At 50.6% G+C, this 24,721-nt stretch overlaps 1 protein-coding gene across 1 annotated transcript in view; it reads right to left on the bottom strand.

The window, feature by feature from the left end:
- ZNF536 (zinc finger protein 536) overlaps positions 1-24,484 on the bottom strand; it is a 283,922-nt gene extending 259,438 nt beyond the window's left edge. The window contains exon 1 of the mRNA XM_087853375.1: positions 24,376-24,484. The gene's annotated coding sequence lies outside the window, so the exon portion shown is untranslated. The remainder of the gene's footprint in view (positions 1-24,375) is intronic.
- Positions 24,485-24,721: the final 237 nt, after the last annotated feature.

Here is a 24,721-nt window from a genome sequence, read left to right as displayed (position 1 = left end):
AATTGCCCAATTCGGAGCACAGCCGTGACTCACCTGAGCCCAGCGGAAGCGGTCGCGCTCCCCGCCGTGGCCCCAGAAACCAAGCTTCCCCGCTTCTCCCTTCCACCCTCGCCCAGGCAGGACACACACAAGCACAGCCAAGAGGTGGGGAAGGCACAGGCTCCGAACGACACCATCGTTCACCTTCTGCTCCATCATCTAACCCCACATGTCAGCTGCAAGAACAAATCAAAACGAGGCAGAAACACGATTCCTGAGCAATTACTGAAATCTGAGCTCTGCAGTATACTGCGAGGACGGGGGACTGGCCGCTGTCGATATGGCCCCGATGACAGATCGGGTCCGCGGCCCCGAAATACTGCTCCACACTGAAGCCCCAGCTTCGAGATGACTCGCACTGATGTGATGAATTATAAGCCCCAAAAAACCTTAAATTTTCTATGTCTCTTAAAATTTTGATAGAGACATAAAATGGCTTATAGAATTCTAATTATAGCAACAGACTTCAAAAAATGTCTCCATGTCAGAGATTAGTGAATCAAAGGCACATTTTTTAAATCAATGCTTGCTTCTGAATATTAACAGTATTTATCATCCATACTGCCCTCTGGAAACACCAGCCAGGATCCCTCTCCACAGTTGACGAGGAGGGTCTCCCGGCGGTTAGGAGGCCGATCAAATGAGGAATCCCAAGGGCTGAAGATCTGCCTACGGAGCAAACGTCCCACCTGGAATGAGCCCTGGGTGCAGGAGTCACGCAGGAGCTGACGGCCACTCTTTCCAGCCCTCTATCGCCCATCCCCATCACCACCATCATCATCACCGCAAAACGCTCTCTACCCTCTTTAAGTACTACAAAATAAATGGAATTAAAATTAAATTACTTTTACGAGAATCACAGCAACTTTTTAAAATAATGAAATACGTTCTAAATAGTCCCACCGTTGAGAACCCTTTCTCTTCTACTCTGCCTGTGTAGGCACAATGAAATACTTTGGGAACTACCAAGACGATGTATCTGGGGTCTGACCAAACATCTACCTGTCTTGGTCCCCAGCCCACCTCGACACCTTGGCCATACCATCATGCAAGCAACGGTTCCCGCTTTTCGGGGTACCTTTATGCTTGATGGTTGATGCCCCGGTGCCAGATGTCCCAGACTTCATGGGTTGCTTGTAGTTGTGTCTACCCCCTCCCCCCAAAAAGTGAGACACTTGTCTCTCTTTTCTTTTTTAAGATTTTATTTATTTATTTATTTGACAGAGATAGAGACAGCCAGCGAGAGAGGGAACACAAGCAGGGGGAGTGGGAGAGGAAGAAGCAGGCTCATAGCGGAGGAGCCTGATGTGGGGCTCGATCCCAGAACGCCGGGATCACGCCCTGAGCCGAAGGCAGACGCTTAACTGCTGCGCCACCCAGGCGCCCCGAGACACTTGTCTCTTAAGCTTATTTCACAAGGTGGGCAGAAAACAACTACAAGTCCCAAAGTCCATTTTCACGGGCCTTAAGGACGCTGTTGGCATGAAGGAGATGGGACGGGGCAAAAACCTCCTGGCTCCGCCCCTCGGCACACGCACCTGTCTATTCCACACCCTGCAGTCCTTATCCGGCTTCCTCTGAGACACCCAAGGCCCATAGGAGACCAGTGGTGTGGTCCAGAGCCAAGGCCAGACGGACAAAAATGTCAGGGAGCATTCCCTAAAGGGAATAGAAATTGTTTTTAAAGGTGGAGCATTTAACGATTTTTTTTTTTTTAATTTCAAGGCCAAACTATGCCTGGGAGAGTTAGCAAAATGTTGAGGTTGTGAGGACTGCATGTCAGACATCTGTGTGTTTCCACTCACACTCTGCTTTCTCGGCATATTATAGAAAAAGTCAGTATACTGACAAACGCAAAAGCCTAAACCTTTACCTGAGACCATTTGCACCCCCCGTAACCGGATGGGGTTTGGGAGCCCGTCTTGCATTCTTACCATCGCTTCATAATTGCCCAGTTCATGAAGGGAAGAAACCATCATGGGTGCCTAGCAGCACGTCAGAAACGGCTTCTGGCCGGCGGGCCTCCAGCGGTGGGCATGGGGCCTCATAGAGAACTGTGACCCTCCCGATTCCTGCCACCCCAGGTTCCCCGGAGAAGGCTCTGGGACCAGGCAGCCCATGTTCCCCACTGACAGACAAGCCGTTGCTGACTTGTGGGATGGTGGGGAGCAGACAGGCCCCAAACGTTCATCAGAGAGGCCATGAACCAAAGCCCTGGGTGGCATGATGGACAGAGGTCGTGTGCCTTGAGAGACTCCCTCAAAATGCAGAGACGACAAAAAACGAAATTGGATTTTAAAGTACGTAGGACTTAGTATCTGCTTCCCCCTCTCCTCCGCCAAAAATAAAAAAATAAATAAACAAACTAAATAAATAAATAACAAACAAACAAATAAAGCATCAAAACAGTTATGGTTGGAAAAATCAAAACAAACTCTGTCCTTATAGTTACTATGCCCTTTAGGGCCTCTGAATCACGCAGAGGGAGAGCGTGGAGAGGAGCGAAACCACAGACCACTCAGTGTCTGGGGAACAGAATCGAGAGGCCTCCCCTGGCCCTGTGTCCCCATCCCTCCAGCCCTCCACAGACTCCAAAGCTCAAAGACTTCTCGAAGCAGCAGAATCTTCCCAGTCTTAGCGCCCAGCCCCAGCAAAGCCCTGGTCTGTGCGGTGGCCAAAGTCATCAGCTCCGCCAGCCACTTTCCCCGAGACCCTTTCAGAGTCAACCTGCAGCAAAGGGCAGAAATATATGCTCTTCACAAAATATATGAAAGCACTTCGGGGACAGATGCCAGAGAGACATGCCCAAACACCCTGAAATCCCACCAGTGCTTGCTACTCGCGGCTCAGCGCCCCACGAGCTCAGCCTGAATGTGTCACAACAATGTGACAAACCTTTAAATCACCCACTAATGTATATGTTCCCTGCAGAGGAAACAGAGACCTCAGCGTCACCAGAGGGGAAGGGGTACGGTCTTTGAAGGAAGCCCGCGCAAGAAATCCCTTTTTAAAAGTGCATTTTCCTCTTTCTTCTTTACACTGATCTTCTGCCATGGTGGAATGTAAACACCACAGGAATGGACAGAATCGTGAATTAAGGATTTGGACGCCTTGCTTTAGAAGTAATCTTCAAAGAATGCACATCCCAAACATCAGAGCCGCACGACAAGGCTCCGAGCTGCTGTGACTGCCTGCAAAACGGTACAGGTCACACCTATTATTACCAGTTGGGTCCTGAATTGCTTTTAAAAATCAATAGAAAACATGTTCTTACATCTTGTCTACTTAGCAAGAGAGCACATCCAGAAAGCGCTTGTCGTTGCCCAGAGAAGAAACCATTGCAAGGATGTCCCCCAACACATTCCTAACAGGGGGTGTAAATAGGAACTCAGTTTTTGGCAGTCACTCCCCTAGATGCTTCCTGGGGCTAAAGGCCCTCATGGCTTCATGAACCGTCTACCTGGCCGTCACCTGGCCCTCCACCTTCCCTCCCCAAGAAGGCACAGGAAAGCCAGTGCTGTCCTCCAGAGCACCCAGCAGCTCCCCCTCTGTTCCTTTGGCCGAATCTGAGTAATCACAGCCGTGAACTAAACAGTGAGAGAGGTCCTGTGGGCAGGGATGGCGGATTTCCACCCAGACTCAGCCACTTGCTCTGAGTTTCAGTTTTGGTTAATCACTTGCTACTCGGAGCTCCAGGTTCCTTGCTTGGGAAATCAGAAGATGACTCCACCTCCCAGGACTCTTGAAGATCCAGTGAGGAAGTACATGTGGCATTACCCGTAAGGTGTGCCCCCGTGGAACATCCCCCCCCCGCATTTCTAGTATTAGTACCTCTGTGACGATTAGCGTCACCATCAGTACTGGCACTGCTCTTAGCATCGCAACTGTACTCCAGCATTCATTTCCAAGCCTGCGGAAGCACAGGGCTAGGCACGCAACCAACGTTTGCTGAAGAGTTGAAGGGAGAAGGGTATTTGATCCAGACAGCTCATCTTTTCCAGGAAAACTCAGGCAAGGGCATCCCCCAGACCCAAAGGAAAAACCCACAAAATAAGTTGAATGTGCTTTTGTGAGCTCAGGACCCAGAGCATCCTTTAAGATTAAATCTGTATGAAAAGCGCAAAAATCAAATGCGGAGCGATACATTAATTATGCACAACCAAAGACCTGGGAGAGGTTAAACCCACATTCGGCAGCAAATTGAGTTCTTTTATTTGATATGAAATCTGTGCCAGGTGATCGTCCTTCCTGCTTAATGTAACCAAACTTCTGGGGCCGGGAGGCTACTAAAAAGCAAAAGGGCTAGACATCCGTTTACTCGAGTCTTCCTTAAAGGATGAAATGTAACAGGTGTCAGAAACCATGGCTTCTCAGAACCACTGCTGGCCAAGGTCAAAAGCCAGGCGTAACTGGAGCACTGTTGCTAACATCTAGCCCCACTTGCTCCGTTAGGGAGTTATAAAGAGTATTTCTAACTCCTGCAGAATGAGCAGCGGATAAGGTGAAAGGTTAGAAGCCTCTTTCCCATCATACATGCTCACTGCAGCTAGACTTTTCGAGAACATTTCCCCAACCCCACCACGTAGGCTCATTAGTCATCCCAACTTTGTAAGCTTGTGTTTTTTTGTTGTTGTTTTGCATTTTGTTTAGTACTATTTGAAACCACACGTTCTTAAAATCACAGTTGAGGCTGTTTTGAATCATGGCAATTCCGTCTTCTACGATTTTCTACTGGGTTTCAAGTCAAGAGCAAAGATTCCACCCTCACACTACCTGTGGCTCTTGCATGAACAGAGTCAGGTCTGTTCTGCCCGGTGTTGATGTGTGGGGACACCAGAAAAAAGCCTCAGTGGACTGACGTCAGATAAAGGATTTGCAGGACTTCATTGCCCAGAGTGGGGTTCTCCGATGCTGTCACCTTGCCCTGCAAAGTGACGGCTTCTCGGGAGGATAAGTATCTGGAATTATCTCTGTGATTGGAGGCAGGAATACTCTTCTGATTTTTGCAAAATGTTGCCAACTCAGGACAACCTAGAGAAAACCACTTAGGCAAGGAAGACGGCGTGCTAATAATTAACCGCTTCTCCAACTTCATTTCATAAACTGTCGGGCAGGACTGGAAAGGGCCACGAGGACCAACTGGCGTCCCTGGACAGCAGCACCAGCTGTAAAACCAGAGTCTCGGAGTGGAGCCCCCAGATTGGAATGTTTAACAAGCCTCCCAAACTATTCCTTTGTCCACCGAAGTTTGAGAGCCATTGGTCAAGCTCACCTCCCCTCATTTGATGGATAGGAAAACAGTGACTCACTGACAAACGGCCAGGACGCAGACTTTTGCGTCCATCCTACATTTGACTCTGAATTGTACACCCGCCTGCCATGGAGACCCCCGGCGGGCACCGCTGAATATGTATTTTATTTGGGTTCACACGATCAGATAGTTGAAACACAGCAGTTGAGCAGGAAGCTGGAGGAAGACGGTGGTGAGGCACACATGAGTCAGCCAATGTCAAAGCCTTGATGGGAAACTAGAAGAGCCAGCTTCCACCCAAATTCTATCGGGAGATGGGACTCCCCTCCTTAAAAAGGCAAAGGACAATAGGTCATCACCAAGAAGCAGAACACCAAGGGATGTCTCCTTTCACCTGATCAAGACACCCAATCATGATGAGAGCTTCCTGCCCAAAATGTCTTGCCTTCAAGTAATAGTGGTTTCAAGTCCCCCTGGTAGAGTCCTATGGTCTTTATTTTAAAATATAATTAGCCAAAATGAGTATTCATTGAAATGAAAAGAAAAGAAAAAACCAACCAACTAGAGAACAAGTAGTTTTTAGTCCAAGAGGTCTGTAAGTCATGAACAATTCACTGGGGAATGATTCTGCATCTTTTCAGAAGACCCAGGTTCCTAATCCTCATCAATCATTTATTAAGGTTTATCATCCCTCTACCATCCCGAACCCCTCCCGCAGGTGTCAGACACCCTGTGGGGAAGGGATTGAGGAGCGTAGTGGCTGGCAGACACTGACATGCTAAGGGAAGGAAAGGGAAGACCCTGTCCTCAGAGAGCTTGCGATCTCGCACAGAAGAAAAGATGTCCACGGGGAAAATACATGGCTATTTAGCTCACAGAGTAAACAAATAATATGGACCAAAGGAAGAAATTTTATACGGTGCAAGAATCTTCTAGAACAGGCAGGTGAAAATCAAGATGTGTGGGATATTCATTCCCATATTGCTCTGTCTATAGGAATTCGTGGTTGCTGTTGACCTGTGGGGAGGAGGAGGAAGATGAGTGTCTCCAAGGCTTTTGGGAAAGAGATTCTTCAAGCTGCACCCGCATTTTCAAGCGCCCCAAGACGGCAGTCACTTGGGTAACAGGATGTGACCTAGGTTGAAAGTCCTTTCTCCCCTTCTGCAATCATCCTCTGTGATTCGAGTGTCTCGTTGAAGCCAGTGGGGTTACTCCACCTCACTCATCAGTCAGATGAGCGCCTCACCAATCAGGGAGTCAAGACGGCATCTTCTTCAGGCTTCACGACTCTTCTGCCCAGGGACCCCCATCAAGTGCCGCCAAAGACGACAACGCCGAGCGACTAACAACTCTGTCTGTGTTAATCAGGGCCCCACACAGCTGGCTCTCAGCGGTGACAAAGAACCCAACGAGACTTCTGCGTGCCCGACGTACTGATGTCAAGGGAGAGGCCCGTCGCAGAGACTGTGTGGCCAACCTTGGATGAGGTGGCGTGGGCAGGGAAATAGCTGGAGACAAAAGGCCTCTGTGGCCCCAACTCCATCCAGAAGCAATACCCTTGATTAAGCCGTACCCCCACGAGGGGAGAAACACCTGGCCATCACACTAGTGTATTTTCCACATAGAGGCGACTATCCTTCTGAACTGTGATACATCGTGGCAACCTCTCGGTGGTCCGGAGGAAGCCACAGCTGCAGTCTCCATCTCCAACAAGGAACAAAGGCTGCGTCAGGGGAGAGTCCATTGCATGACGCAACACTGTTCTCAAAGGGTCAAGGGCAAAATCCCAAATCCATATTTTTCTTTAGAAAAGCAGCATTCTTTCAAACAAATATGTATTAATCTGCTGCTGTTGCAAGTCACTGTTCTAGGTGCTGGCAGAAGGGTCCTCAAGGAGACCACCAGGGTCCTGGCACTAGGGAGTACGGTGCTGGTGGAGGGGGGCAAACAGGCACCCAGGCTAACGGTCGATGAAACCAACAAAGACAAATCCCAGGGAGGAAATAGGACAGTGAGATGGGAGGTGACCAGGGCAGGGCAGAGGAGGACAGAGGCCAGCAAAGGCCTCTCTAAAGAGGTGGCATCTGAGTGAGACCCAAGGAGTGAGCAGAAGAGGCCAGTGAGGGATGTGGACCAGAGGGTCCCATTGAGGGATGGGGATCAGAGGGTCCCATTGAAGGATGGGGATCAGAGGGTCCCAGTGAGGGATGGGGATCAGAGGGTCCCAGTGACGGATGTGGACCAGAGGGTCCCATTGAGGGATGGGGATCAGAGGGTCCCATTGAAGGATGGGGATCAGAGGGTCCCAGTGAGGGATGGGGACCAGTGGGTCCCAGGACAGCTACATCCAAGGAATGGAGGGGAGACAGTGGGACAGAAGAGGCACTTATTCAGGCTCCTGCTGGGCGAGAGGGGGACCAGGGGCAGCAGGGTGGGAGATGGGGACAGCAAAGTGGACACACTTAGACCGCAATGGCTCCCTCCATCAGCCTGAGCTTATCGAAACCCTCCTCAAATGGATTTTGGCCTCCTGGGCTGCACAGTGGCCTCAACCCTAGCTTCAGCCTATTCTAGATCTTTCCAACGTTCTCCACTGGCGTTTCCCAAAAGGAAAGAAACACCTGTCTCTTCTAGCAAACAAAATCTCTGGGTAACACAAGGCTGGCATGGCACTGCCCTGTCTGCTCAGGTGGTCATAGCTCTGCCCCGTTCCCTGGCCAGGTGCTGGTCAAGATGTTAACTAGCCAGACCACCCCTAGAGGGAGAAGCGTCCAAAGGACACTGCAAGGGGCAACAAGCAAAGAGAGGCGGCTGAGGCTCTCCCCATGATGCAGCAGTCTAGAAGCCTTTGTCCAAACAGAGGAAAGGTGAGGCAGCTGCAGGCAGACATCGAGTTTTGAAATTCTTCTGTAATTATGGCTTTAGTCAAGAAAATGCACATGAGTTCACAGGATGATAAATATTAGCATGCTTCTCCAAGTTCAAGTGAGTTGTCAATAAGACAATTAAAGCAGCATCAATAATATGCACTGTGTGTTATTATCTGCTATTCTAAATCCCAGGCTTTTGTGATCTCTGGAAAACAAAGGAGGACAGGCAGCGGTGATACAAATACTTTTTTGCACAAGTGCGAGCTGTAATTCGGCAGTACTGTAACAGCACAGAGCCCGGGGGGCGGGGCATGGGCCACCCCTAAACACTACATGAAGGACGCGGGCTAGTGCAGGACGGGATAGGGAGAAAGGACCGTTACAATGGGCATTTAGCAATCCAGTGTCTCAGGCAGATCAATCGCTTGTATCACGTGACCCCAGTCAATAGGAGCTTGACCAAGTGCCAGCATTGACCTTAACCAACTGACAATCGGTACTCCGAAATCAGAAACTCTAAATTCTTCTAGAAGAAGAGGAAGCTAACTGAAACTTCCGGTGAAATTAATAAACATGAATGAACACGGCCATTAAGAGAGTGTGTGTGTGTGTAATAAAACAGGACAACCGTATACACACACACATAGATACACATACACATATACATTCACGTAGAGATATGCACACGTATATATTCGTTTTCATGAAAAAACATATAGTATTGTGCTCAACTGGGATTTGCAATGAACAATCCCTTGAATACAAACTGCATGGCAAAACTTTTTCATTGTTCCCTGAAACAAAAACCTACACAATGCGATCTCTATACATCTGCGGAATCAAAAATCATTTTCCTCCAAAAATAACTTGCAAAGCATTAACTGCGCTGGAATGAGAGTAGATGTTAAAACTACTATTTGTTGACAATTTGTGATTTAGGATTGAAGAGAGAAGTTTTCTCCAAATTAATGAGCCAGACATAACAGAGCAGTGTCAAAATATTGATTTTATTTTATCCTACCTATTGTTGGCACTCTTCTCTTAGTTGGAGAAAAATATAATTTTTCCCATTAGAGTTATCATTGTTATTATTACATTATTTTCTATTTGTTATGGGAAGCCACCTCATGTCACGTTTCAAGATTAATGTGGAACAATCACATGGAAAGTCGTGATACAGACTAAAATAAAATACCAAATGCTTCCCAGACAATTTTCACTATAGACTGAAATATTTCTTAAGAGGAAAAGAAAAAATCGTTGGTTCAAATTTCATAAAATATATAAATTTAGATCTATATTTATATACTTGGGTAAAAATATCATTCCAACTAAAGCTTAGAAATTAAAAATAATTATATTCATGCTTATATAGCTTACTTGGCAATAATCGAATTGATGAGTGGACAACTGCCAACATTTATTTAGAACCGAACAGGTAAGATTAGGGGGAAACACTGTTTAGCAAGTTCTGTTCCTCTAGTCCAAAGCATTATTTTTTTTGTAGTGCCCGTAAACACTTGATCTCTTAATTCATGATAGATTTTGGTTAAGGAAGAGCAAATATTTAAACAACTTTTCTGAAAGTATAATAAAAGTCAAGCATTTGTTTCCATAATTTTTCTACCGAGTCATTTACATTTTAATATTTTACATCGAAGTTACAATGATGTGAAATACGATATGTATGCAAGACTATTTGGAACGTGTACTGTTATTTAATGAAATTTACTTCATCATTTAAAACCAAATGATGAAGGGAAAGAAAGTTCAGGATCCCAAGAGCCAGGACACTCTTCATTTTCCACCACAATTTTCAATTCAATTCAATTAAAAAGTTGCCATTGAAATCATGTAACTAAGGAACCAAAAGGGCCAGGCGTGAGATGAAAATGTGTACTTTGAAGGTGAACAGCAAAAGTCTTCTTTGGACCTACAGGTGACAGAAACCAGTACCTAGTTTTCCTGAAAGGGGAAGTTGTTCGGGACCCCCAAGAAGGAGCTGGGCGGAGAGAACCTCCTTCCACAGCCAGGACACCTGAATCAAATATAAACTCAAGGTGTCCCTGTGTGGGCAGGAGCCCCGCTCCAGAGTGTGTCCTCCTCACCCCTGTGCTCAGCGCCCCCCACACCACCTGTCACCTGGCGGAGGCGCTGCGGCTTGGTACACAGGATGGAAAGGGATGGAAGGGAATGTGCAAACTCCCACGGCCATGCAAGGAAACAGGAAATTTGAGCTGCTGATGCCAAACTCAAGATGTGTCCTCTCTCCTCTGAGTGCATGAAGTATGAACAAGTATAACCAAACGAAGTATAAGAGAACTGTCCAGTCAGGGGACACCCCAAAAGCGGAGGGGGGGAGAGAAGGCAGAGGGGAGCTAGGCACCAAAGAACTACTCGAGAATCTCAACAGAAACTAGAAGGGAAGAGCATGGTATGATTCTTTATCTTTGCAGCTAACTTTAAGTTCTAGCTGTTCTATGTGCCTGGCACAGAGTAGCTGCTCAGTGGATATTCGTTGAATGAATGAATGAATGAATGAATGAATGAATGAATGAATGAATGCTAATGATTCATATAGGAAGAAAAATGGATGCAGGGCCACAGAGGGAGACCACCTAGAAGGAAGATATGGGCTTTAAGGCCCCAGCAGGAAGTGCCCCTCCACAGGCTGTGCTCACAGCAGACCGGAGGTCAGCCCAACTGGAAGACTTCTCCTTCCCGTACAAAGAAGGAAGACTGCACCATTCTCTGGGGAGCAAGGCACACCCTGCTCCCGTCACCCTGGACTTCTTTATTCTCAAGCCACCAGATCTTTCCAAGCTTAGGGATATGGCACCTGCTGTTCCCTCCGCCTGGACATTTTCCCCACCCTTTGCTTTGCTGGCCCCTTCTCGCCCTTAGTCCTCCAAGAACACCATTGGCCACCTAGTTGAAAAGGAGCACCCCCTCCCCATCCTCTTCCTCTCTGGGACCCCCAAGAAAGAGCTGGGCGGTGAGAACCTCCTCACACAGCCAGGACACCTGAATCAAATACAAACACCAGCTGTCCCTGTGTGGGCAGGGACCATAGTCTTCATGGTGATGACTGAGATGGAAAATACACTTGTGTCTCCCTCTAGTCAGGAAGTACAGATGCCAGGTCCTCAGCCCCTAGCACGGTGAGTATCTGCAGGATGAATGAGTCTGAGAGAATGAACCACAGAGCTTGGTTACGCTGCCGAGTGAGGTGAAGAAGCAAGGGCAGTAGGAAACCCGCCCCCCATGGGCTCTGCTCCCACCATCTACTCGTCCACCTCAAGAAGACGTGATTCCTATGCTCAGAAATGATCAGAACAAGGCTCGCCCTTCAGGGACCAAGGAATGAGTATGGTAGAATCTTTGCAACTGAAACAAGTCTGTCGGTCTCATGAGCCTTGATTTTCCAACTGCTGAATCTGTTCCTGAAAACCCCCCTTCCAGAGGAGGTCCAGGCCAGGTGCCAAGAGTCCCAGTCCAAAGGGCACACGCGGCCCACATGTCACAGGCCCAAGTGCCATCCAGAGAACCCAGCATCACCATCAACCAATTGCATGGCGCTGGGCAAGTCACCCCCCATGGAGAGGCCTCCCTGTCTCCATCCCAAGGCAGAGGATGTTGGAAGGATTAAATTAAATGATATCTTGTATTTTGAGGCCAAGGCCACTCCTGTAATAAGCACTCAATAAATGCTAGCAGTTTATTTATAGGACCCGATCTTGGTTTCAAATTTCCCCCAGGAAGATGGGATCTTGCTTCTTAATATAACATCACCAGGGCATTCTTTACTTTCGAAGGATGGCTGGCATTTTCCTTTTGTCACAGATTTGGGATCCCTTCCAGTGAGGGAAAGCCAACCCAAACTCCACCTTTTCCCCTGAGGGAAAAAGTAAAAGAGTTATGTTCAACTCCCCACCTCTCTCGTGGGTGACCCATCCTGAATGCAATGGCCGGAAGTTCAGCTCAATTTTATAGTTCATGCTTTACCATCAGGCTCCCTTGAAATCAGCATGGGGTTGTATGCCTGGACGCAAATTAGGTGAGTCTCTGACACACACACACACACACACACACACACACACACACGTTAATCTGGAACCTGGAGCCTGAGAAATCATCAGTGCCTTCACTTTCACTTTTATCTTGATACAACAGCTCCAAAGTGATTCCGCTCCTGTTCACAGCACCCATCTTTCCTAAGACCCAGAATGCACTTAATACATACTTTGTAAAAGAATGAATGAATGAATGAATGAATGAATGAATGAATGAATGACAATGCCTCCTTGGGGTTTTTGGCTTTGGTCCAGGGCAAGGATAAAGAGCAACACCCACCACGTTCCCACCAAGATCCCAACAACCGGTAGGGGCATGTGTGCATGTGCGTGCATGCGTGTGTGTGTGCATCTGTGTGCATGCGTGTGCATGTGCGTGTGTGTGTGTGTAGCCTGGAAACACGGTGCTAACATTTCATGGATTGGAGTGAGAATGTTTGTTTAGTGACAAACCCCACCCCCACCCCGTGCCCCTCCATGAACTCAGCTGACCCCTTAAGATGCATCTTCTGAAACATATAGGAAATCAATCAGCTGATACTTATTGATCCCCGGGTAAATAAGTCCAAAGGCCGGCCAGGGAAACAAAGGAGGAAAGACTTCTCAGCAAGGCTATGCGAATGACTGATGCCCACCCTTTCTGGTGGGGTTTCTATTTCTAACATATTTAACAAAATGTATAAAACAAGCACTACTAGGAGCTGGCCATTTGTTGAATAGCTGGTCTCCCGCCTCATTAATTAATCATTTCCTCTTTTAATCCTGATGACGCAATGAGGGAGGAATTATTCCAATTCTACTGATGAGAAAACTGAGGCTTAAGGAAAGCAATGTCCTGCTCACAGAGAGCTCGTCCGTGGGGGAGGAGGGGTCGAACCTGGCCCCATCTGACTGGTTCTGAGCTCTCCATCACTGTGTCACACCGCTTAAAAACAAAACAAACAAGAAAATGCTTCCAGCTCTTCCTCATTTACAGGCTGGATGTTTCCAGCTCAACGAAATAAACATCTTAATCATGGAATGAGGATGGGAGCAGCTCTAAAAATTAAATTATGCAAAAAAACTAACCTATAGATATTGATATATCAAGCAATGCATGTACTATGTAACTCTTGCAAAAACATTTAATTAGCAAATAAAAAGCACATAAAGAATTTCCTCTTTAGACTCTCCTTCTTCAGAAGCAATGATAGAGTAAGTGGAAAAAGGCACAACATTTCCTTGAGTTAATCTAAGGGTTAAGGGCTGGCTGATGATAGGGATTAATAAAAGGAGGGGTGCCCTTGGCCCCCCAGTCCAGCAATGATTCGATCCGCCTGCCTTCGAGATGGAGATTATGGGCAAGTGCAAATTACCATATTAGAATTTTGCAATGGATTCTGCTCAGCCCTCTGATTCCTAGAGAAATAAGCACTCTACCCCCCAGCCTCCCCAGGCCACCTGGCCCCTTCAACAATGACCTCCACAGGAGGCCAACCTCCACCAGAAGTGAGTCACAGAGGCAGATTCCAACTCCAAAGTCTGTCCTGAGGAACGAAGCAGCTGGAAACCACTCATTCTTTAGATCAATGAACAAATTATTTTATTGAAGGTGGTATTTGGAGATCACACACAAGAATTACATGATTTCTATCTCAGCAATATTATCATGCAAAGGGAGAAAAAGTTTTCTTAACAGCAAACCGCAGCCCCCACCCCCCGTCGTCCTCAAGGTCCACACACGCGGGCCTGGTATTTTTCACCTGAGCAGCCAGGCTCCTAATACCGGCAGGGCAAGCAGTGCCTGAGGAACATTTCACACACACAGGTCTAGCTCCTGTCCCCCTTTTGAGATGTGAGGGGGAAACCTGAGCTGCAAGTGGCTGGTATCATTGAGATAAAAGGGCACTGTGTCAAAATGCAGCCAGTTCTTCCGGGAAGGCTTGGAAAAAATGGAACATCCTCGAATATCTGGAATATAGGACTTGACCTCACCAGACAGCCATCACTGAAGAGTAAACATACCAACAGGCACAGCATACACATCCCCCCAAAGACAGGACGTATCACCACTTCCTACGTCACAGAAGCATTGTCATGGGAAATGCCTATCAGATGACCAGACCCTGGATGAGTCCCTCATTTGTCACGCACTCAGAAAACCACTGTGTCTTCCTTGGGGTGGCAGCACTTGCTAAAGGGGGCATGGCTCCCTTACAGCCCTAATCCACACATTTGCAGGTGATGTGAATGTTTGCATGTCTTCGATTTCTTCTGCCTCCAAAATATGCTAGATGAGAATTTTAAACGGAACTAAATTCCCGTGCACCCCCCCCCACCAGCAAACTTCAACAAAAGCTCTCCCGACATACTTCCAGAATGTGTGTGCAAAGGGTGACACAGCTGATAAGAAATGGGGGGGGGAGACACCGAAACAAAACAAAAAACACACAGAAAACAGATATTAAGTTGTCAAGTCAATGATCTCAGAAAAGAATTGCAGACAGAGTGTCTGGCGTTTTGCTTAAGAAAGGGAGCATCTGAAGTCCTCGAGAGCCCCAGGCCCGCCTGCGGCTTCCGAGGGCTCCGAGCTCCAAGTCCAAGTCCGGAGTGGCGGGTAGGGCTCAGCGAGAGGAGTGGCCTCGAGGACCGGCGGCCCTGGGCGGCCCTCCACCATCAGAGGTTCGGCTGTGCAGATTAAATCCTTTCATGTCGGCATGTGGCTGCTTTGCTCCCTCCCTGCGTTCCCACACTACACTTTTCCACCTTTTGAACTCCTCTTGGGCTTTGGGAGCTGGGTTGCCGCCCACCGGCGCTGCCCCTCTTTCGGGTGGAAACGTTTGTGTTTGTGCGTAAAGTTTCTCAGCTACTGCGAGAATCCTGCACCGGGGGTAATTAGCACATCCAGCCATGTTTCAGCAGTGAGATGCTCTCGGCTCGGTGCAGATTCAAGGCTGCCGAAATAACCACTTGGCGTCCACAGATTACAACCCCCAAACTGGGCGCCCTGGCCGAGGAAGCAAAATAATTAAAGCACTTTAGCTGTAATTTCAATAAGATGTCCCACCCCCTTCAATAGGCTTCACAGAAATGACAGCCTTTCTGTAATAATTTGGAAGGCTTTGCCTGACTTGACTTTAATAGATTTTAAAAGAGAATGAGATTTTTTTTTAAGAACAACAACAACAAAAAAAATGCCTAGGCCGCTTTGTTCTCTTTCCAGGAAGGAAGAAATGTTTTTAGCTATTTTGAAAGGTAAAATTAAACAATCAAAATATTCAAAGACATTGAATTTTATATATAATATGAACACATTCTGGGATCTGTTTGCTTCTCTGGAGCTGGTAGTTTAGCTGGTACAGTTTCCAAATATTTTCTTCCTCTTGAAAACAAACTCACGACAATGCATATGTTCTCCCCGTCGCAGGTCCCAGGGTACATGTTTAACTTCCACACGGGAGGCGAGTTGAAGAGGCCCGGAAAGGATGATTCTGTCACCGTCCATGTGGGGTGTTGCAGGGAGAGGCAGGAGCGCAGACTACGTACACGGCACCATCTCCCAGGTTAATCCTGCTGGCTTCAAATCCTCTCTTGGCCTTGCTGGAGCCTGGTGGCTGCAACAAGTGTCACGCTCCCCAGTTTGCCCGCTGGTCAAAGTGCGGAGGGATGCCCTTTACAGGGTTGTTGGAAGAACTCAAGACGATAACGCATGCAAGGCGCAGAACGCAGGGCCTGGCGGGAGGCACCGTGCACAGGTGCTGATGCTCTGGTCACCTCCGCACACCTACCTGGTGGTGCCCCAGACCCCCCCCTCCACAGGTGCCCAGAAACGACAGGCATAAATGCTTACTGAATTACAGAAAACCCGCGAGGGCCCGACAGTCTAGCCCTTCCATGAGCCAAAATCCCATCCAAATCTATGGGAATTACGTGGGAACCTCAGATGTGCAAGTGAGAACATCATTACAATTAAGATTGAATGGGCATTTCTGTGATTAATCTCGATTTGAGGGATTCTATGGGTTGGCTTTTCCAACCTAAATAGGGTTACTTCATCCTGCGTTAAGAGTCCGTGTGCATGTGTAATTCGGTAACGAAACAACAAAAAGCTAAAAAATCATGAGGGAGGCTGATGGTCCCCGATGGATGGAAAAGGTGGAGTACAGCAGTGGGGAGCTGGCAGACCAGTATGTGGGCGGAAGAATCAGCAGGGAGAGGGAGAAGCAAGAGCCAAGCCCACCTCGGTAATGAAAGACCCGGCTAAACACAGCTCAGGTAATCAAAGCTATAATGCATTGATAGAAAACTTGCAGGTTAATGTCAGCTCAAGCCTACGGTGATCATTTTTCCTGTGTCAAAATGGCACTTAATTTTCTCATTGTAAAGCTAGAGAGTAAGAACAGGTAGGCAGAGGAGGGGCGAAACCCCTACAAACTGGTTTTCCTTCCTGCACCTCTCAATGCCCCTCAAAGCATCTTCACGACGTCCCTGCTGCCACGAACCTGGAGGCCCCTGCCCCTCAAAGCAAGAAGGCTTGCCTTGGCTGGCCAGAACCTTCCCTTCCTGCCCATGAAGCCCCCTAGCCTGGTGTCAGAAGGCTGTGGACAGGCTTCTTGGGTCAGTGATGACATCCCAGGGGTCCTGCTGTGAGTGCGCGTCCAGGAAGGGGAGATGCTCGGCCGCAGTGGAGGGGTGAACCCTGCCCATTCTGGAGACAGGCTGTATTCCTACAGCCGCCGCCCACCCCTCTCACTGCCTGAGGTTTCCTTCCTGAAAGTTGGGACAAATATAGCACCGGGTTCTCATAGAGAGGTTGTAAGGATTAAATGAGGACAGTATTTCAAACTCATGCCTACCACATAGTAAGTGCTCACAAAAACAAAACAAAACGAAAAAAACAAACCCATGATCCTCACCCCGCAAGCAGGGTGCCCAGCCTCAACTCTGAGACCAAAAACTGTTACTTTGCACTTCTTGGTTTGCATATGGGATTCAGGGGGCTCAGAACCACAGCTCTCACCCACAGGGCCATTTTCAGGGTATAGCTGATGTAAAAAGAGAGTTGAGCCCCACACCTTCGCTCCAGATACCCTCCACCCATGATTCCTCCACGGCGGAAGTCCTCCCTCTTCTCAGGTCCCATAGGTGCCCCTGTTTGGTGCAGGGCCCAACTTCCTGCTGTCTCAGGGCCCTGGGACGTGTCTGTCTCCCCCCCAGCCTGTGCTCTCTCTGAGTGTGAACACCCCCTGTGCTCCGGGATGGCCAGGACAAGGCCTGGCACGTGGAAGGCCTGGGAAAGGAGCCTGATTTCCCCCCAGGGGACACATGGAAATGTCTGGTGACATGTGTCATGGTCACAACCGGGAGGTGCTACTGGCATCTAGGAAGAGGTCAGAGGTGCTGCTAAACTCCTACAATGCACAGGACAGACTCCCACAAGTGGGTAATGCCCACAGTGCCACTGTAGGGAAGCCCTCGAAGGTCTAGAAAAACAACGCTCAGGTTAGTCTAGCAAATTCCACCAAAGGCCTCCCGCTGAATCTTGTCTCTTCAGGCTGATCCACCTGACCTCCAGCTGGCTCAGAAGCTACTAAAAGCCAAGTACTCAGTGTCCTTTGCCGTTGCAAAACTCCATGACAAGAGAAAGACCAAAGAGCTACAATGATTTTGAAAAGTGAAAGTTGGTCAGGGGGATCCTCAAACAGCCAACAGAGCCAGCTAAGACCAGCCCTGATCTCCGCACCACCAAACCCCATAGCAGAAAGTCAACGGAAGCCTGTGGATGGCGTAAATTGGGCAGGAAGGCCCCCCTGCCACCCCCAGGCACCGTGGAGACCCAAGCTGGGTGGCTTGCTGAGTAGCCCAGCTTCCATCCATGTCTGCCCATATTATATGGGGGGATAAATGGGTCGGGTAAGGAATCTAGAGAAAGTGGCCTGTATTCCCCAGGGTCTACACCCTGAGGACCTATGGTCCCCTCCGCTGCACACGTAGACTCACGAGCTCACTCATCGGCCTTGAGTAACACAGTTGTGGGCAAGAAGGAAACCAAGCTGCTACCGGTGATTCAAGCAGGCAACACCCTGCCCAGCCCATGCATGCACACGGAAGCCCATGTCACAAGCACACACACGTGCACGCACACACACGTACACACCCCAGCATCACCACAACTAAGACCTCAGTCTGCACGCAGGACTCCCTAGCGTAGCTCGGCTGCTTACCCTCTAAGGGCACTCAGTGCTACTAAGGGCGGCCCAGACAGTCTAGCCCTGAGTCTCCTTGACAAAAGGCCTCTCTCCCAACAGCTCCCAACCAGGTACCGCTCAACAAGGTAAAACACACAGTGAGCCCCCGCAGTCAGGCAGAGCCTGCTTCTTTCCCCTCGACATCCTGCCATGCACACCCGGGAGGGAGCATGCCCGTGTGAGGGCAGCTGTGGTTTTACACAGAAAGCCCCTGCTTCCGAGTCCTTCTCAGCAGAAGGGAGTCTCTCCGATGCCAGTGAACTCGTGCCTTCCTTTCAGACTTCACCATCCGGCCTTCACAGCCTGAGAAGGCCACCTGACCACAAGTGTCCTTCCAGCCCAAATCTAAGGCCTCCCTGGAGGCAGGATAGAGCAGGGGCACTCACCGGCTCCAGGTTCTGGAAGAGATGTTCTGGGACTTCTGTCCTCAGCACGGACAAAAGTTGACCCGGACAAAGCTCACTTCTCTTGCTAAACTTGCGTCAAGTCTGACTTTAAATAATGCTGAGAACAAAATACAAGCTGATATTTCAGCTTACTTAAAAGGCTTATTAAAAACACTAAATCCAAAGATGTTAAAAAGCTATAATTGTCCTCATTCAAACTGGAAAAATAAATCTATTTGCTTTCTTCTTTTATGATCCTCGTCTAAAAAAAAAAAAAGTTCATCTATATTCTCGTGAGCCTCACTGCTGTCTTTCTTTCCCTCCATTCAAGGCACTTTAAAAACACCTGTGCCATTCATAGCCAACTTTTGAGCAAAAGGCAACCACGTCTGGGGAAGGCTGTTTAACTCTGATTTCCTTATGCCAGAGATAAGCTTGTCTTGCCTAAGAAGTAAGATGGAGTTCAGAGTTCATTGGAATGGGCTTGTGGATTTTATAGGTCTGCACTGATGGAAATTTCTTTGGTTACCTAAGGCAGAGCAGACAGCCTAATCGCTCAGCTTTCTGGGGCTGAGTAGGCAGTGATTCCACATCTCAGCACTGCCTTCGGGACCCAGTGGGTAACTGTGGTTAGTAGGGCTGCCCATCCCGGCCACCTCCCTGTCCTGTCCCATTATAGGGGTTACTGGCCTCCGGCTCAGACCAGAGCAGCGTGACTGTCGCTCCCTGCCTGCCCGAAGTCTTCCGTGAAGACAGCCCCAGCCAGCAGTTAACTTGCTGACTTGTGATCATCTCAAGCCTGCTCAGAAGTTAAGCACTCCAGGCACAGAACAAGATGGGTTTTCAGAGCACTGGTCCAAGAGAATGCAAATTTATCGAAAGCGCTTTCTCCAGGTTTTCCATAATTAGCATTTATGTCTCCAGGAACTGTCTCCCCGAACCCAGTTTAGGGTGAAAGCATTTTAGAGACTTTCTCTGCAGATGACATATGAGGTACTAACCTTTTTTCATATGCCCAGATGTTAAGTTCATTTTCATCACATTTATGCAAATTTCATTTGAACAGTAAATCAAAAGAAATCTTAAATCATTGTACACTATTTAAAAATCCACACTAAATCCGTTTTACTTGCAGTGATATTAACATAAAGTCACAGTTAAGAGACTGAAGGTAGGAAGCAGATGTCACAATCCCCTCTTCCAGAGATACCTGGGGTCCTGGCCATCCATCAGATCCCATCTCTCTGCCTGGTCACAACTGGATTCAAGTTTTGCCAGATTAGAGGTGTTCCAGAAATGAAAGCCTTCTAAAAGTTTTCCAAACTATAGGACAACAGGGGTCTCTGGGCCCAGGGGCCTGTCATGCATGTCAGTGCCTGGACTGAAACAGGACAAAGTTCAAAGGCAGGGGCCCAGTGGTGAGACTTCTGGCAGCTCGCTCCCTCCTCAGTGGGGGGAAAAGTTAATTCCTAGGGCTCTGCAGGCCTGCATTTGTCAAGGCGCTGGACGTCAGTGCTATCATTACCAAGCAAATCAGCCAGGCGGTTAATGGTGGAATCAGGAGACATTTGCACTCTGCTATCAGAATGACATCATAACTAAAGCAGCCTTCAGCCAGAAGCCCTGCTTCTCCATAAGCAGAGGCCAGAGGGCTGCCGGGGGCGCCCCCCTGTGACTCCCCAGGCTGGAAGCTGAGTCCTTACCCCTTCCAGGCAGGGTGGCGGGCCCAGCCCCCAGCAAGTTTCTAGGCAAACAGGAACTAGGGTTACAGTTTTCTCTCAAGCTATTCGACTTTCCCTCAGGTTCTGAACTGTAAATAATACTAATATATTATATATTTTTAATAAAATTAAGGATACTATAAAACCACTTTCCTCGACAGGCCAGGGTTGGTATTTTATTAATGCAGCTACATTTTGGCTATCGCATTTATGGCATTTCCAACCGAGCTGTCAATCTCTCGGTGACCCTGTCTAGCAAAGAGGCTCTGCACTCTCTCCTTTGAGCAACAGAAATAAATGATGCCGGGGAAATGGGGGGCAAGCTTAGGGAGAAGCCCTTCCTGCTCTTGTTTCGGCTGCTTTTCTTTTTAAAGCACAGCCGATCACACACACACACACATACACACACACGCACGCACAGCCTGAGACACAAACCTTAGAATAATGGGGGAAGCATTTGGCGACGAGCTGCCTCCGCGGCGCGGCGCGACGAGCAGCCGGCCCCGCTCGCTCCCTCGCTCGCTCGCAGCTCTGCCCTCCACGGCGGCGGGCACCGACTACTCGCCCGGGACCCGAGATACCCAACTCCACCGCGCACCAAAGGTCGCCTCCCGAGTCTCGCGACAGGTAGACGCGTGGCCCAAACACCTCACCTGGCCCGAGAAGTCGGGAGACAGAGAAGAAAAAGTTCTGCGAGCTGCCAGCCGGGAGCCCCGGAGCCCGCGGCCGCAGTCCTCCCACCAGCGAGCAGCCCGCGGCCGAGGCCCGCCGGCAGCGCGCGGCTCCGGGCACCTCACTGGCCGGCTTTGCGCGCTAACCTCGGGGCGCGCCGAGGCCACGCCAGGGCACTTACTTGGCACTCGCTTTGGAGCGTGCAGGTCGTCGCGGTGTTCACTTGGGTTTTCAAACAAGTTTCAGGGAGGAAGAAGGAGGCAAAAAAAAAAAAAAGAGAGAGAGAGATCCAATTATGCAAATAGGCTCCGGACTGGGAGGCGCGCGCTGGATCTGACGCGGCTACTGTACGAGTTCTCGGAGCAGCCCCGGGCCGGGCAGATTTATGCGGGCGCGTCACGGCTACGCCAGGTCCCGCCGCCGGAGCATCTCGAAGTTAATTAAAGCGGTAATGTCCACTTTCCCGGCGACCCTCCGTGCGCGGGTTTACTGTTTCACCGTCCAGCCCGACCCGGGCGAGGGCGGGGGCGCTTTCCCCCACGCCTCTCGTCCTTCCCTCTTCTTGCTCCCCCTCTTTTTCCTCTTTCTCTCCCCCCCTTTTTTCCTCTCTTTCGTCTCTTTAAGTAGCCTGCCTTCCACTCAGTGAACAATGAACAAAGATGTGAGTGATGGGAAAAGATCGCCCCCTCCCAACCCCAGCAGTGAGCAAAGCCGGTCTTAAAGTAAAAACCCAGTTGCTAATATCAAACTGGGAAAGAAAACAGTGCGTTCCCAGTCGCCCCCCCCCCATACCCACACACGCACGCACGCACGCTCACCCCACCCCAAGTTCACCTAAGCCCTGGCTGGGGGCGGGGGCGCCAAGGCCAGGGCTCCAGGGGCTGCCCCACTCGCCGGAGACACCCGGGACACCGGAGACGGGGAGAAGCGAGCGCTCAGGCCAAGCTCGCTTCCCGCGCCCCTCCCCGCCTGCCCGCCCCCCACCCCCCCGCCCCGACCCCCTCCTCGCGTCTACACCGGCCAGCCGGGCCCGGCGGCCCGCTCGGGCTGCCCGGCGGCCGGATGCGCTCAGCAAACGCGGCCCCTGTCGGATTTCTGCTAAACTGCACGGCGGCGGCGGCGGCTGCCGGGAGAAGGCGCAGGAGGAGCGGGAGGCCGGCACCGCGCGCGCACTCACCCCGCCCGGCCCACTGCCCCTGGCCGCTGCCCGGCCGGCCGCCCGCTCCCACCCGCGCGCGCACCGGCGCCCCCACCCGCGCCCCCGCACGCACCCGGCGCCCGGCCCCGCAGGCCAGGAAGCCGCGCAGCCGCCGTATTTTCTGCTAAAGTGAAAACGAAGGCGGCTGACAAATCACGTCTCCTGTGAGGCACTCGTTAGACATAACAATATCCGGCAAACAAAACCCAGCCGCGGCTGCGAGCGGCGCGCGGGGCTCGGACCCCGCCCTGCCCCTCCTCGGCCCTCTGCTCCTCGCCACTGCCCCGCCGTCCCTACCCAACCCCCAAATGATCGGGGGCTGTGTCCATGTTCGCCGAGAGGCGGACAGTAGGAACGCTCACAATACAGAAGTGAAGGGGGGGGGAACAACTTTCCACCTGTCCCCAAAGAAAGCCCTGCTGGAGTTTCCTCAGAAGAGTTCAGAGGAGAGGGGGTGGGGACAGATCTCTCTCTACCCCGCATCCCCCTTTCTTTTTTCCTAACTTCTCGGCGCCTGCGTTTCCACCTTCCGCTTCACGTATATCCATCTATATAGAGATATCTATATTTTAAATTATTTGCAAAACTGCAACAGATGGGCGCGTCGAGATCTGGACACTTTCCTACTCATCATCAAAGAAAAGCTCCCCCCCCTTTTCTTTTTTTTGCCTAAAATACATCCCGGTCCCGCCTACGACTGTTTTCCTCAATTCTTGATCTTCAAAAAAATAATGTCTTGAAGCAAACAGAAAGGTTTATCAGCAAAGATCATTCTCCCCCCAGTGATACATCTGGGCTAGTGGATCTGTTCTCCCAAACGCACTCTTTCCCAGACGCCCCCAACCCTCCATTTCCTCCGCCTTCCAGAGCCCCCACGCCCGCACCCCCTCACTCCGATTGGCCTCATTTCTCCAGCCCAGGGCTGGCCGGCTCAGTTCCCTCAGTTTCTTTATTTGTATCTTTGGCCCCCGGCTTGGCCCCAGGGCCTGGGCTGGGCCGGGGCAGGTGCTGCGGACGCCGCCTGCACTTGCAGGCGTCACAGCCTTTCCTGGGGTCTCAGGTTCGGACCCTGGCACCCCGGCCCTGCGGAGCCCCCGGCCTCGGCCTCGCCCGGCTCCCGGGCCACAGGAGGCCAATGAAAACACAAAATGGCAGGTCTCAGAGGCCCTTGGCGCCCGCAAGTTTGACACACTGTAAGCATCAGCTAACTTTGATTAAAAAAAAAAAAAAAGATTACAAATTAGCCTCTCTCCCCCCGGCGGCGGGGCCAGAATCCCGCAGAGAGCCGCGAAGGGAGAAAGGGAGCGAGGGGCGCCCGAGTCTCAGGCAGAGGAGAAAATGGGGAAAGTCACTTGAGCAGAAGTTTCCGCGGCCCCAGCCTCCCCCTCTCCAGACGACTCCCCCCACCCCCCAGACCCTTTTGAAAGTTTCCCGGGGCCTGAGAGCGGCGCGCGGGCCGCGCGCGGGTGGGGCGCGCCGGCTGGGCCCGGAGCTGGGCGCGGGGTCCGGCTTGCGCCCCCGGCTCGCGGCCCGGCGACTCCTTTTCAAAGTAACGGTCCCGGGACCGCGGGCGGGGGAGGCGGCGGCCCAGGCGCAGGTCCAGCTCGCCGCCGAAGTTCTCTAGCGCCATTCGATGCCCGGCCGCCGCCGCTTTCTCGGTTTCTTCCTCTTTTTCCCCCCGCTGACAGCTTCTCTCGCCAACGTCACAGCCACGGATATTTAATTAGACCGTATTTTTTAATCGCGATGGGGCGAGAAGGAGCCCGGCGGCAGGCCTAGCCGAGATGGGGAGGGGGAGGGGACGGGGGGGCCACGCCAAGAGTCCAAACTCACTTTGCCACCTCCCGGACGCCGGCCCCCCCCCACCCGCCGCGCCCCCCCCCGCCCCCACCCCCACGCGCCGCGCCCCGCGATCCCCCCCACCTTTGTTTTCCTTACCTTAAACATTGAAACGCGGGCGTCGGGAGCAAACTCGGGCACGTAAACGGAGCGTTGTAAAAGATTGTGTTCAATGAATAATGAAACATGTCCACATGATTGACTTGATCATTTTCCGGGGCTGAGGGGGGACGGGCGCCCTGCTCGCGCGCCTCGCTCGCCCACTCGGCAGAGCCCTGTGAACTGTTCCCAGCCCAGCCGGGGCAGGGCGGGCTCGATTTTCATCTGCCTCTTTTCAGAATCGCCCCGTTCATTGATACTCATCACCCAGCCCCAGCAGACATCCCCATCCCCGGCTTGGCCTCCCCCTATCTGGTAGGTGAAATGCATTGTACCATTAAAAACG

The sequence above is a fragment of the Ursus americanus genome, chromosome 21 (genome assembly GCF_024610735.1).
Source record: "Ursus americanus isolate L20-20 chromosome 21, mUrsAme1.1.p, whole genome shotgun sequence".
Taxonomy (NCBI): domain Eukaryota; kingdom Metazoa; phylum Chordata; class Mammalia; order Carnivora; family Ursidae; genus Ursus; species Ursus americanus.
The sequence above is the reverse complement of the archived record's forward strand: the minus strand, read 5'-3'. Positions and strand labels throughout refer to the sequence as shown.